At 39.7% G+C, this 13,177-nt stretch overlaps 1 pseudogene; it reads left to right on the forward strand.

Moving 5' to 3' along the window:
* The first annotated feature begins 1,103 nt into the window (after nt 1-1,103).
* On the forward strand, nt 1,104-12,893 carry LOC138347934 (uncharacterized; annotated as a pseudogene).
* Nucleotides 12,894-13,177: the final 284 nt, after the last annotated feature.

Below are 13,177 nucleotides of genomic sequence, written 5' to 3' on the forward strand. Positions count from 1 at the left end.
ACGAATGAATAATATGAAAGAAAGTATGTGTTATATGTTATGTGCTATATGAATATGTTATGTGTTGTGTGCCATAAGATAATTATAATGATGCATGTCACTCTCATGGCATAACTTTTCCAATCTCAATTTGGCAAGTCCACTGACTTGACTTCCAAAAATCATGTTGTTAGGAAAGAGCTATTCTTTCTCATGCATGTCTCTGGTGTGTGCTTGCATATACCCATACTTAGTACAAGTGTGTACTAATTCCATACAAACATCTACTTTTAGGTGCAGGCACAGGTGGACGGTAGAGCTACAGGTTCTTTGTTGCAGCTATCTGGACGTCAGCATTCATCCGGAGTTGGTAGGTCCTCATGCTTTCGAGGATGCTACTGTTTTACATTCTAGCGTAGTTTTAGAGTTGAGCCAGTGGAGCATGTTCCACTTGTGTTTCTTTCCTATTTTGGTTCAGACTTTGTATTGGTGCTATTTTGGCCGATATACAATTAATACTTAATGAATTATTTCTTTCAGTTGCTTATCTCTTAAATGTTAGATGGTTGATGATGAACGATTACGAAATGTTGAGAATGTTCAGCTTGTATGATTAAAGAATCAAAAATTTCAAATTTTCAGCTAAAATTAATCTATGTAAAGTAAGAATGACGTAAGTAGGCTTGTCTGCGACCTCTGAGAGGTCAACGACGCCGGTCTCGTCTGGGGTCTAGATTCCGGTCATGACAAAGTTGGTATCAGAGCGCTAGGTTAAATTCCTAGAATAATGAGTTCACATCAACCACATTGAGTAGTTTCTAAGTCATGGTAGTGAAGTGCACCACTATCCTGGATTAGAGACTGCATGATGCGTAGGAAAGACTTCCCTTCTTCTAATCTTATTGTGCTTTTCCTAATGTTTGAATTCTTGGTGTTACGAACGTGTCTAACATCAAACTTGTTGTTTTCAGAGAATGAACACTTGGGGAACTAAGGGTCTGAGGACGGGAGCAGCAGCAGCTAGGGGTAATCAGAATCCACCCCAGGCTCCAGCTGAAGGAGTGGCCATGCCAGTTAACCCAGCTGGGTTGACTGATGCGGAGGTGAGGGCATCTCTAGCTCAGATGGCACAGGCCATCACGATGCAGGCCCAAGCTATGACTGCCCAAGTCAACCGGCAGGATGTTCTGAGGGAAAACCCACCGGTTCGCAGCATAGCTGACAGACTGCGAGACTTCACGAGGATGAATCCTCCAATTTTCACAAGGGCTAAGACTTCAGAAGATCCTCAGGAATTTATAGACGAGTTGCATAAGATACTGGTGGCCATGGGGGCCACTGATATTGAGAAGGCTGAGTTGGCTTCCTACCAGCTCAAAGATGTTGCACAGACTTGGTGCAAAATGTGGAGAGATAACCGTGTCCTAGGAGGGGTGCCAGTTACCTGGGAGCTGTTCAAGATAGCATTTTTGGAAAGGTTCTTCCCTAGAGAGATGAAAGAGGCCAAGGTTGAGGAGTTCATCAACCTCAAGCAAGGATCCATGAATGTCAGGGAGTATTCCCTGAAGTTTGTGAAGTTATCAAGGTATGTACTTCCCTTAGTATTTGATAACAAGAATGCTGAGAGTACTTAACTTTGTTGAAATTATCCAGGTATGCTACTCCCTTGGTTTCTACCAGCAGGGAGGAGATAAGCAGATTCCTCACAGGAATCAATGGAGACCTGGAGGAGGATTATCGGGCTGCGACGCTCCATGATAATATGGACCTTTCTAGATTAATGATGCATGTCCAGCAGGTAGAGGACAGCCGAAAGAGGAGAGGAGTACATGATGTTAGGAGGCCTAGGCCTCAAGATCAGGCAGGTCCCAGCCATGGAGGCCATGGAAACAATTTTGGCGTCCGCGAGCAGCCCAAATTCAAGAAGGGGCAACAGAGTGCTGGAAATTCTGACCCTCAGAGAAATACAACGCCTAGAGGAGGAGGACCCGAACCCAAGAGGGGCAATGGAGGTGAGATGCAGCGTCCAAGGAAGACTTGTACTAAGTGTGGCCGAACTCACCTTGGAGAATGTAGACAGGGCACTAATGCCTGTTTCGGTTGTGGTAAGAGTGGACACATGGTCATAGACTGTCCCCAGAACAGAGGTCAGGCTGGGGGTAATGCTCAGCCTAGGCCTACCCCACATAATGCAGCAGCAGCCGAGCCTCCGAAGAGGAACATATTTTATGCCTTGAAAGGTAGGGAGGAGCAGGAGAAGTCCGCTTATGTGGTCACAGGTATGCTGCAAGTATTCTCAACTTCTGTTTATTCTTTACTTGATCCAGGGTCTACGCTTTCCTTTGTGACTCCTCTACTTGCCCTTACTTTTGAAATACTACCTGAAGTTTTGCATGATCCTATAGTGGTTAGTACGCCTTTAGGAGAAAATGCGAGAACTGATAGGGTATACAAGAATTGCCCAATAGTTGTGAGTGGCAAGGCTATGTGTGCAAACTTGATTGAGTTATTCATGCGTGATTTTGATATTATTCTTGGCATGGACTGGCTTCACAGCTATTATGCTTGCTTGGACTGTCATAGTAGGGTGGTGAGGTTTCGATTCCCTAATGGAGAAGAGTTAGTCTGGGAGGGGTACAACCCGATTCGTCCTAACCCCTTGATTTCAAATCTTAAGGCCAATAAAATGATGGCCAAAGGGTTATTATGTCATCTAGTGAGTGTTAATGATTTAGATCATGATGTTCCTTCCATAGACTCGGTGTCTGTAGTAACTGAATTCCTAGATGTGTTTCCTGAAGATTTGCCTGGAGTCCCTCCCCTTCGAGAGATTGACTTTGGTATCGACTTAGAACCTGATACTAAACCAATCTAAATTCCTCCTTATAGAATGGCTCCAGCAGAACTCAAGGAGTTGAAGCTGCAGTTAAAAGATCTCACTGATAAGGGTTTCATTCAGCCGAGCATATCCCCTTGGGGCGCTCCAGTGTTGTTTGTAAAGAAAAGAGATGGGACCCTTAGAATGTGTATCGATTATCGGCAGCTCAACAAAGTCACTATAAAGAATAAGTATCCACTTCCCAGAATTGATGATTTGTTCGATCAGCTCCAAGGGTTTAGTTTCTTCTCTAAGATTGATCTTCGTTCAGGGTATCATCAGCTTAGGGTTAGGGATGGGGATGTCCCAAAAACAGCTTTTCGTACCCGTTATGGTCATTATGAGTTCTTGGTTATGTCATTCGGTCTCACGAATGCACCAGCTGCATTTATGGACCTCATGAACAGAGTCTTCCGTGAATACCTTGACTCTTTTGTCATAGTATTCATTGATGGCATTCTCATCTACTCTAAGACCAAGGAAGAGCATGAACAGCATTTGAGACTAACCTTGCTGGTACTTAGACAGCATCAGTTGTATGCCAAATTCAGCAAGTGTGAATTCTGGCTGAGATCAGTGACCTTCCCTGGCCATGTTGTGTCCGATCAAGGTGTAGAAGTGGACCCCAGAAAGACTGAAGCAGTTAAGAAGTGGCCAAAGCCTCTTACACCCACCGATATCCGTAGCTTTCTGGGATTGGCTGGTTACTACCGCAGGTTCATGGAGGGATTTTCTTCCATTGCTGCCCCACTTACAACCTTGACAAAGAAGAAATCCAAGTTTGAATGGACGGATACTTGTGAGAAGAGTTTCCAGGAGCTCAAGGACAGACTCACTTCAGCCCCAGTGCTTACTCTGCCTAAGAGTGGCGACAATTACACTGTCTATTGTGATGCATCTAGGGTTGGTTTGAGATGTGTTCTTATGCAGGCTGGTAAGGTGATAGCCTATGCTTCCAGACAGCTCAAGGTTCATGAAAAGAATTATCCCACTCATGACTTGGAGTTGGCTGCTGTGGTGTTTGCATTGAAGCTGTGGAGGCATTATCTTTATGGAGTACATGTGGATGTGTTCACGGATCATAAGAGTCTCCAGTACGTGTTCATACAGAGGGAGCTGAATCTACGGCAACGAAGATGGTTGGAGCTGCTGAAGGATTATGACATGAATGTGCACTATCATCCAGGTAAGGCTAATGTTGTGGCTGATGCTTTGAGCAGGATGAGCATGGGGAGTACAGCCCACGTTGAGGATGAGAAGAAGGAGCTAGTGAAAGAGGTACACAGACTGGCCAGACTGGGTGTGCGGTTGGTTGACTCTACTAGTGGAGGTGTTTCAGTTCACCCTAGTTCTGAATCATCCCTGATAGTGGAAGTCAAAAAGGGTCAGCATCTTGACCCTGTGTTGATGGAGATGAAGGACTCAGTGTTGTTAAAAATGAATGAGTCTTTTGCTTTGGGAGATGATGGCATACTTAGATACCAGAACCGGTTGTGCGTACCAGATGTAGATGATTTACGGACGAAGATTGTTACAGAGGCCCATGGTTCTAGATATTCAATACATCCAGGTTCCACAAAAATGTATCATGATCTTAAGCAGATTTATTGGTGGGATGGCATGAAGAAGGATATTGCAGACTATGTGGCTAAGTGTCCTAATTGTCAGCAGGTTAAGGTAGAGCATCTTAAGCCTGGTGGTCTGACTCAGATTATTGAGGTTCCGACTTGGAAATGGGAGGCCATTAATATGGACTTCGTAGTTGGTCTTCCGAGGACTAGGAGGCAGCATGACTCTATATGGGTTGTTGTGGACAGATTGACTAAGTCAGCCCACTTTATCCCTGTGAAGTCTACTTACAGGGCCGAGGATTACGTGAGACTTTACATTGATGAGATTGTGAGATGGAATGGGATCCCTTTGTCTATTATTTCAGATAGAGGAGCTCAGTTTACTTCGCATTTTTGGAGATCTTCCCAGAAAGCTGAGGCACACAGGTGAAACTTAGCACTGCCTTTCATCCTCAGACAGATGGGTAGGCAGAGCGCACTATTCAGACATTGGAGGACATGTTAAGAGCGTGTGTGATTGACTTTAGAGGTAATTGGGATGACCATCTACCTTTGATAGAGTTCTCGTATAATAATAGCTATCACTCCAGCATTGGGATGACACAGTTTGAGGCATTGTATGGTAGGAGGTATAGATCTCCAGTTGGGTGGTTCGAGGTTGGAGAGTCATCTATTTTGGGTCCAGAGATCATTCATGAGGCCTTGGAGAAAGTTAGACTGATTAGGGACAGGTTGTCTACTGCTTACAGCCGACAAAAATCATATGCAGACAACAGAAAGCGACCCTTACAATTTAACGTTGGTGACCAGGTCTACTTGAAGATATCTCCTATGAAAGGGGTGATGAAATTTGGTAGAAAAGGGAAGCTTAGTCCGAGGTATGTGGGGCCATATGAGATCCTACAACGCGTGGGTGAGGTGGCCTATGAGTTAGCATTGCCTGCGGAGCTAGCTTCTGTTCATCCAGTCTTTCATGTCTCTATGTCGAAGAAGTGCCTAGGTGATCCAGCATCAATCCTGCCTGTAGAAGGTTTGGGGGTTGGTGAAGACTTGTCCTATGAGGAAATACCTGTTGAGATCTTAGACAGGCAGGTCAAGCGGCTGAGGAACAAGGAGATTGCCACAGTGAAGGTATTGTGGAGAAACCATCTTGTTGAGGGTGCTACGTGGGAGGCTGAGGCCGACATGAGATCCCGATATCCATATCTTTTCAACTCTTGAGGTTAGGCTTCCTACTCGTAAGACTATAGTTCCTTATCTCTTCGTATTTGTTGCTATTGGCTGATTGTACGTAGCAATTAAGCTATGATCTGATTGGCATTATGAGGTGTAATGGTAGTGTCATTCGGGGACGAATGTTCCTAAGGGGGGGATAATGTAACGATTCAAAAAAAAAAGAATTATATAAATAAGAATAAATAGGTATTTAAGGGCATAATTGTCCTTTCACGTTTTAAATGAATAAATAAATAAATAAGTAAATGAATAAAACAGATTTGTATTTATTTATTTTAAATGTTATTTGACTAATTCTTGAATTAGTCTCCTAATCCAAATAGTCCTCTCTCTCTCACACTTCTTAACTCCCTCTCTCACGTTCTCCATCTTCCTCACATTATTTCTGCCAAAACATCAACAGTTTTCATTCTTGAAGAACTAACAAAAAATTTTTAAGCAAAAGAAAAAGTAATCAAAACGTCAAGGCTAAGAGAGGTTTGTCGAGAGAGGTGTACGTTGAAGTGAATTGGGAGAGGTTTGGAGGAGTTTTCCGGGCAGCAACAGTAAAGTTTGAACATCGATTAAGGTATGGGTTTCTCTCATGGAATTCTTTCTCCAAGAGTACCTTCTTTTGGACGTTTCTTAAACTCTTGAAACTAAGGTTGTTCCCATTCGTATGTCCTTGTCCTTAGCTCCCTAACGAATTTGTAGGATGGGTATGTTGTGCTGCTAGATTTTTTGCATGAATGATGTGTTTAAATTATGTTTCTTTTGGGAATATGTATGTAAATACGTATGTATTTGTACAAGATTGTGATCATGATTTTGAGTTTTCTGTAGCATGCTAATAGCAGGGAGGTTATTCGTGTTTTGTGTACAATTAAAGGCTCTTAAAATTGTATATTCACATGGTTGAAAGGCTTTAAATTCTAGTTAAAACAAATTATCAAATCATCCCTCTAAACTTGTTTTAAGAACCTTAACGAATGTATAAGAAATAATGTTAAATTAACCTGCAAAAATGATGTATAAAATTGTGGAGTAATGTTCCAGAACCTAGAAATAAGTTCTAGACGCATTCTGGAAAATTTGAGCAAAAAACGAATTAAAAAAATAGGTGAGGTCTTCAGGGATCGAACCCGAGACCTCACCAAAACATGCCTTAATAAAATAAATAAAGAGTAGTGTTGAAGGCGGGACTCGAACTGGGGAAAGGGGCTGGTGAAATTCGCAAAAAAAAAAAGAATGGGGTAAGGGGGAGTCGAACTCGCAACCTAGGAGGAGGAGGAGGAGAAAAATCAAGTAAATAAATAAATGGGAGGCGTGGGGTTCGAACCCACGACCTCCCAGAATGCGCGAGAAGGGAGAAAAAAATAATTAAATTTTGCGAGGCGTGGGGATCGAACCCACGACCTTAGCGCTGAAGGGAAAGGCGCAAATAATAACGTGAGGTTGTGGGGATTCGATCCCACAACCTCACTGCCATTCCCCTATTTAATAAAAAAAAGTAGAGGGGCTGTGGGGGTTCGAACCATCCACCTCACAGCCTCTTCTTCAGTGAAAATGAGAGGAAAAATATGGGGGGATGTGGGGGTTCGAACACACAACCTCCCCAATGAGGCAAATTTAATGAATAAATTAAAAAAAAGGGGGGGGGGATTGAATTACAATTCTAATTAAAATAGAAAATTAATTCTTTCATGTATTGATGGAGATTTAATTTAGAATTCTAATTAAAAATAGAAAAGTTATTATTTTATGAAAATGTTGAGATTTAATTTAGAGTTATAATGTTAAACCTCCGTATTGATACATATGTCATACGTGAGTAAAATATTCAACAAATAATGTAATCTACTTTGATCAAAAATCAAGATCTTGGTATATATACACAAGATACATAAGTCTTGTAATACATAATCTTAGGAAAATAAGAATCACTTAACGAACTATAAATGAAGCCCCATGGCTTGTATGTATAGACACATAAGTTTAACATACGTTCAAAAGTAAGTAGACCTAAGATATACGTAATGAAATGAAGAATGTGGTGACAACCATGATGTGAGGCTAATGTATATGATGAGAGCAATCTCAAATGAGCCTAAGTAAATGTTACAAATACGTACTTACCAATGTGAGTGTGAGATACTAAAGAGACCAGTCTCTATGAATACTCTAATAAAAATATTGAGTTTAAAACACTTAATACTAATGATGAGGTGAGAAATCATCTATTGAGCCATGATGTTCTCATACTAGAAGCAAACTTCTATGATGTATGAGTTGAATGTAATGGAACTTTATACCAAGCACCGATAGGCTAGCTATGAGCGGTGATGCCTTCTTTCAAGAAGGGCGGAGGTTCACGTAATTCTCATAAGATGAGACTGTCCAGCTTGCCGGGTATGGGTCTCCATACATCTCCTAGTCTTTGAACCTATATTTCCACTATTGGGATCTGGCGGGGTTAAATTCCCATATACGCTAGCATGTTATTGAATCGCTTTGGCCGGTGATTCCACCTCTTTTCAGTGTGGGGGAGACACTAGATTTCATGATGCTCACATGATCTATGTCGGTTAAAGTTAAAGTTCCCAATGAATGAATGAGGTCAGCCTCAAATGAATCTTATAAAGAAAGGAATGATACCGAAGGTGTTAGGATAGGATAATCAAGAGGTGAGCTAGATTCAGGTAATGACATTAGGTTATTCTTGATCATTGCACAGCAAACCCGATGAAAGTCTTAAACTACATCCTAGGTATAGCTGGTGTTCGCACTGGCCTATGAATGAATTGAAGCGAATTATGTATGAATGAATGGAGCAGACTCTGTGTTTGTTAAAGAAGGCTCCCTAGTTGAGGTCCCATATGTTGAGCCCTCATTTTGGAAGGTCTTAAAGTTAAGTCTATGATAATAAGGTCTCATGGTATACGAATGAATAATATGAAAGGAAGTATGTGTTATATGTTATGTGCTATATGAATATGTTATGTGTTGTGTGCCATAAGATAATTATAATGATGCATGTCACTCTCATGGCATAACTTTCCCAATCTCAATTTGGCAAGTCCACTGACTTGACTTCCAAAAATCATGTTGTTAGGAAAGAGATATTCTTTCTCATGCATGTCCTTGGTGTGTGCTTGCATATACCCATACTTAGTACAAGTGTGTACTAATTCCATACAAACATCTACTTTTAGGTGCAGGCACAGGTGGACGGTAGAGCTACAGGTTCTTTGTTGCAGCTATCTGGACATCAGCATTCATCCGGAGTTGGTAGGTCCTCATGCTTTCGAGGATGCTACTGTTTTACATTCTAGCGTAATTTTAGAGTTGAGCCAGTGGAGCATGTTCCACTAGTGTTTCTTTCCTGTTTTGGTTCAGACTTTGTATTGGTGCTATTTTGGCTGATATACAATTAATACTTAATGAATTATTTCTTTCAGTTGCTTATCTCTTAAATGTTAGATGGTTGATGATGAACGATTACGAAATGTTAAGAATGTTCAGCAAGTATGATTAAAGAATCAAAAAGTTCAAATTTTCCGCTAAAACTAATCTATGTAAAGTAAGAATGACGTAAGTAGGCTTGTCTGCGACCTCTGAGAGGTCAACGACGCCGGTCTCGTCTGGGGTCTAGATTCCGGTCGTGACAGGACCAACGCTGAACTAGTATTGGTTTTCAAACAAATAGTGCCAACACCAAATACCTTAACCTCACCAGCATTACCCATCATTTACACCTCAGAGTTAACAAAAGTATAAGATGAAAAGAAGTCTTTTCTTGGTGTGACATGTGATGTGGCTCTAGAATCTACTATCCAACTTCTATATTGAGATACAAAATTGATGACGTCTTTATCACAAGTGAAGAGAAGGTCATCTTGGACAACAACAACAACATTATTTACATTGTTTTCTTCCTTCTTTCCTTCTTTAAGATCTTGCTTTAATTGTTTATAAAATCTTTTAATATGTCCTTTCTTTCCACAATGATAGCATATAATATTTGTATTCTTGAATTTTGACTTGCTTCTGCTTTTACCTCTATTCCTCAAATTTCTTGTCTTATGTCTCCCTTGATCTTCTGTATATAGAACATCTGAATGTTAAGATGTGTCTTGAGATTTCCTTCTAACCTCTTCATTCAACATACCACTCTTTGCATATTCCATAGTCACCTTTCCTCCAGTGGCAGAATTTGTTAAAAACACACGATGAGTTTCCCAAAAATTCAGTAGAGTATTAAGAAGCCAAAGTCCTTGTATTTCATCATCAAAATTCACACCCATTCCTGATATCTGATCAAGAATACCCTAAAAACCATTTATATGATCAAGAATAGGACTGTCCTCCTTGTATTTAAAGGTCATCAATTACTTTAACAAGAACAACTTGTTATTGTCAGTTTTTGAAGCGTAAAGCGTCTCCAACTTTTCACACAATGTTCTAGCATGTGTCTCATTCACAATATGATTGCGAACATTATTTTCAAACTATTGTCTTATATATACACATACTTATTTGGTGCTCAAATTCCCAATTTTCATCAGTCAAATTCTCGGGTTTATGAGCAGAAAAAACCGGAAGATGCATCTTCTTCACGAACAATAGATCTTTTATCTTGCTTTTCCATATGTTGTAGTTTCTTCAGTTTAGACATACCACCTTGCTCATATTCCACTCCATATGGATAACCGTAGCTCTGATACCACTTGTTGTGACGAAAAGATGAAACTGAATATCTAACAATAAAGAACACCAAGTATAACTTGGAAAAACCCTTCAAATCGAAGGTAACCACCACGGGATCGACAAGATCCGAATTGCTTCACTATACCAATAAAAGGGTTACAAATATTCTTCTAATGTCTACACAACAAGTGCCAAAAGAGAACAAACAATAGCTACACCAACAAAAGATAAATATAAAGAAACACCACCCAAACCCAGCTTTTGTTCGGGACCTAAAAAAGGATCTTGCTGACCACCGAATCTGATCTCCACCATCCAAATCAACAACCAAGATGCCAGGAACACTCAATCCAAATTTCAACACAGTCCAACAGTTAGTTAATCGAAAAACACGATCTGAACGTTGCTGGTCGGAGAAAAAGACTGCAATTTTCTTTCTTTCTTTTCTCTTGTTGAAAGCTCTCTCAAAAACCACTCTTATGTTCTATTGTATTTCAAAGACAATACCAATGAGAAATTAATTATTCTCTCAAAAACATCCTCTATTTATAGAGTTGTGCTTTTTCTTATAATGCCAAAACCAACTACAAATAGGATTACAATTCTAATCCTTTTCCTAATAGAATTGGAAACCAAATAAAGAGAATTATTACAATCCTTTTCCAAGTAGGATTAGGCCATGGGCCTTTGCCTGGACCATGGTCAATAGCCCAACAATAATGTGTAGTAATGTAAGAAACCAAGTTGTATTATTTGTTCATCCAACCTATGTCTATACTATTTTAGGATTTAGTAGCAAAAGAAAGACCAATAATTAAGCTAAGTATGAAATACATTGATGTTAGGAGGTTATAAACGTGTGGTTATATAAGAAACCAAGTTGTATTATTAGTTCATCTTACTATGTATGTCTTATTTCAGGATTTAGTTGTACTACATCTTTATTATTTCATTGTTTACCCTTGTTTTTTACGTCATTGATGATAAAGGTGTAAAGTGAAAAAAAATAGTGATTGCTATTAAACTGTGTTGTATCTTCCAACTAACTTTACAAAAGTATGTTTTAATTTATCCTGGTTGGGATGGTCTACAATCACAATACGGAAGTTGTATTCTTGATGTAAGTACCAAGAAGCTAAAGGAAGCAAAGATCAGTTACTTGTTTTACCGGAATTGCAGTCTTCCTCTTCTACTTCAATTTTAACCTTTTCATCTTGGAGGTTCTTTTGTGAAAATTCTGTAGTTTGTTCTCTATTGCATCATATAGTTGATCTGATTATCCCTTACCATATGGTAATGCTTTATTGACATTTCCAGAATTGAGTAATCAAAATTTGTAATGCAGATCAAGTATATGAAAGAGATGTATTTATCAGACCTCAATAATTTATACGAGAAAATTGATCATCAAGTGCAGCAGGTATGTCATCAACACCCCCTTATGCTTCATCATAGTTCCAAATTTTGGTTCACTCCCTTTCAAGTTTCTTCAAAGGACGCACCATCATTTTCATATTGTATTCTATTGGTTATTAGAAACTCCTCCAATTGGGAACTGATGCAGAGAGCTCAAGGCACTACATTATCATTTTTGCTTCTTTAATTTGGTTCCTTTCCTGTCGATTGTCATCTTTAGAAACAGTGCTTGCATAGTTATAAAGAGGCTAATATCTTTTCATTTCTAATATCTGCATAATTTGTTTGTGTTGAAGCATTGTGAATGATTGTAAAGTGGAGGTGGTAATGCATGGATATCATAAAAAAGTTGTTTTCACATGTAATATCTCTTTTGGTTTTTTTATTTTGCTTTCGGGGATAGAATTTAGGCCTCCATAGTTCTTCGGCCAAGGGCTATAATCATCTGAAAAAGCACTTGAATGAACATTCTGTTGAATTGTGTAAATCTTATGAGCTATGTTATGTATCTCTTTATGTCATTTCTTAAACTTTACTCCCTTTTTCGTTGCCGTTGGAGGTACTTGAAGCATAAATTTTTAAAGTTTGCTCCCTTTTTCGTTGCCGTTGGAGGTACTTGAAGCATAAAGTTTAAAAGTTTGCTAAGGACAAGAAACAGCACTGTGACTGAATCAATTTCTTTTTACTGATTGTAAGCATAACTCTCTTCAAAAGGAGAACATTGAAAAGCTCCAGATGTTCAAAGTGACACTGGAACACATTATGCATTTCTTGTGGCTTAAGAAGCAGAACATTTAACTTAATCACAAGGGCAAGCTGGTCACTGTTGAGAAGAAGATAAGTTTCTTTCTAAGGTTCAATTGGGAACACAGCGTGACTTCTTCTTCTCTACAGCAGGGGGAACTTCATCATGATAACATAAGCTCATTTAGTACACAAAGTGGAACGAACCTCGTACAGGCAAACTTCAAATCCGTACAGCAAAATTCAAGCGTGCTGCCACATTTACTTCCTATACAGCCCGTGTAGCAAATGATGCCGAACAAACAATTAAAACCTCTGTGCAACCGGCTGCTGATACAGCAACAACTTCTTCGAAGTCAGTTAATGGAACATCAGCAAGCTAGGAACTCACTGCAGCAGTTAATGCAACGGAATAATTTCACCAACTTGCAACATAAATCCTTGTCTGGTGTATCGACAAATATTTACACTCAGCTATACATGATAAATTCAGTAAGGCCTGGTTTCAATTTCGATTTAGGACTGAGTAATTCTTTGAACTCCCCGCAACAGCTGTCTACTGGATTTTTGCAACAGTTGTCTACTGGATTTAACAATCTTCAACATGGTAACATAAGCTCATTCAGAACACAAAGTGTCACGAATCCCATACAAGCAAACCTCGGTT

This window comes from Solanum lycopersicum, chromosome 4 (assembly GCF_036512215.1).
Source record: "Solanum lycopersicum chromosome 4, SLM_r2.1".
NCBI lineage: Eukaryota > Viridiplantae > Streptophyta > Magnoliopsida > Solanales > Solanaceae > Solanum > Solanum lycopersicum.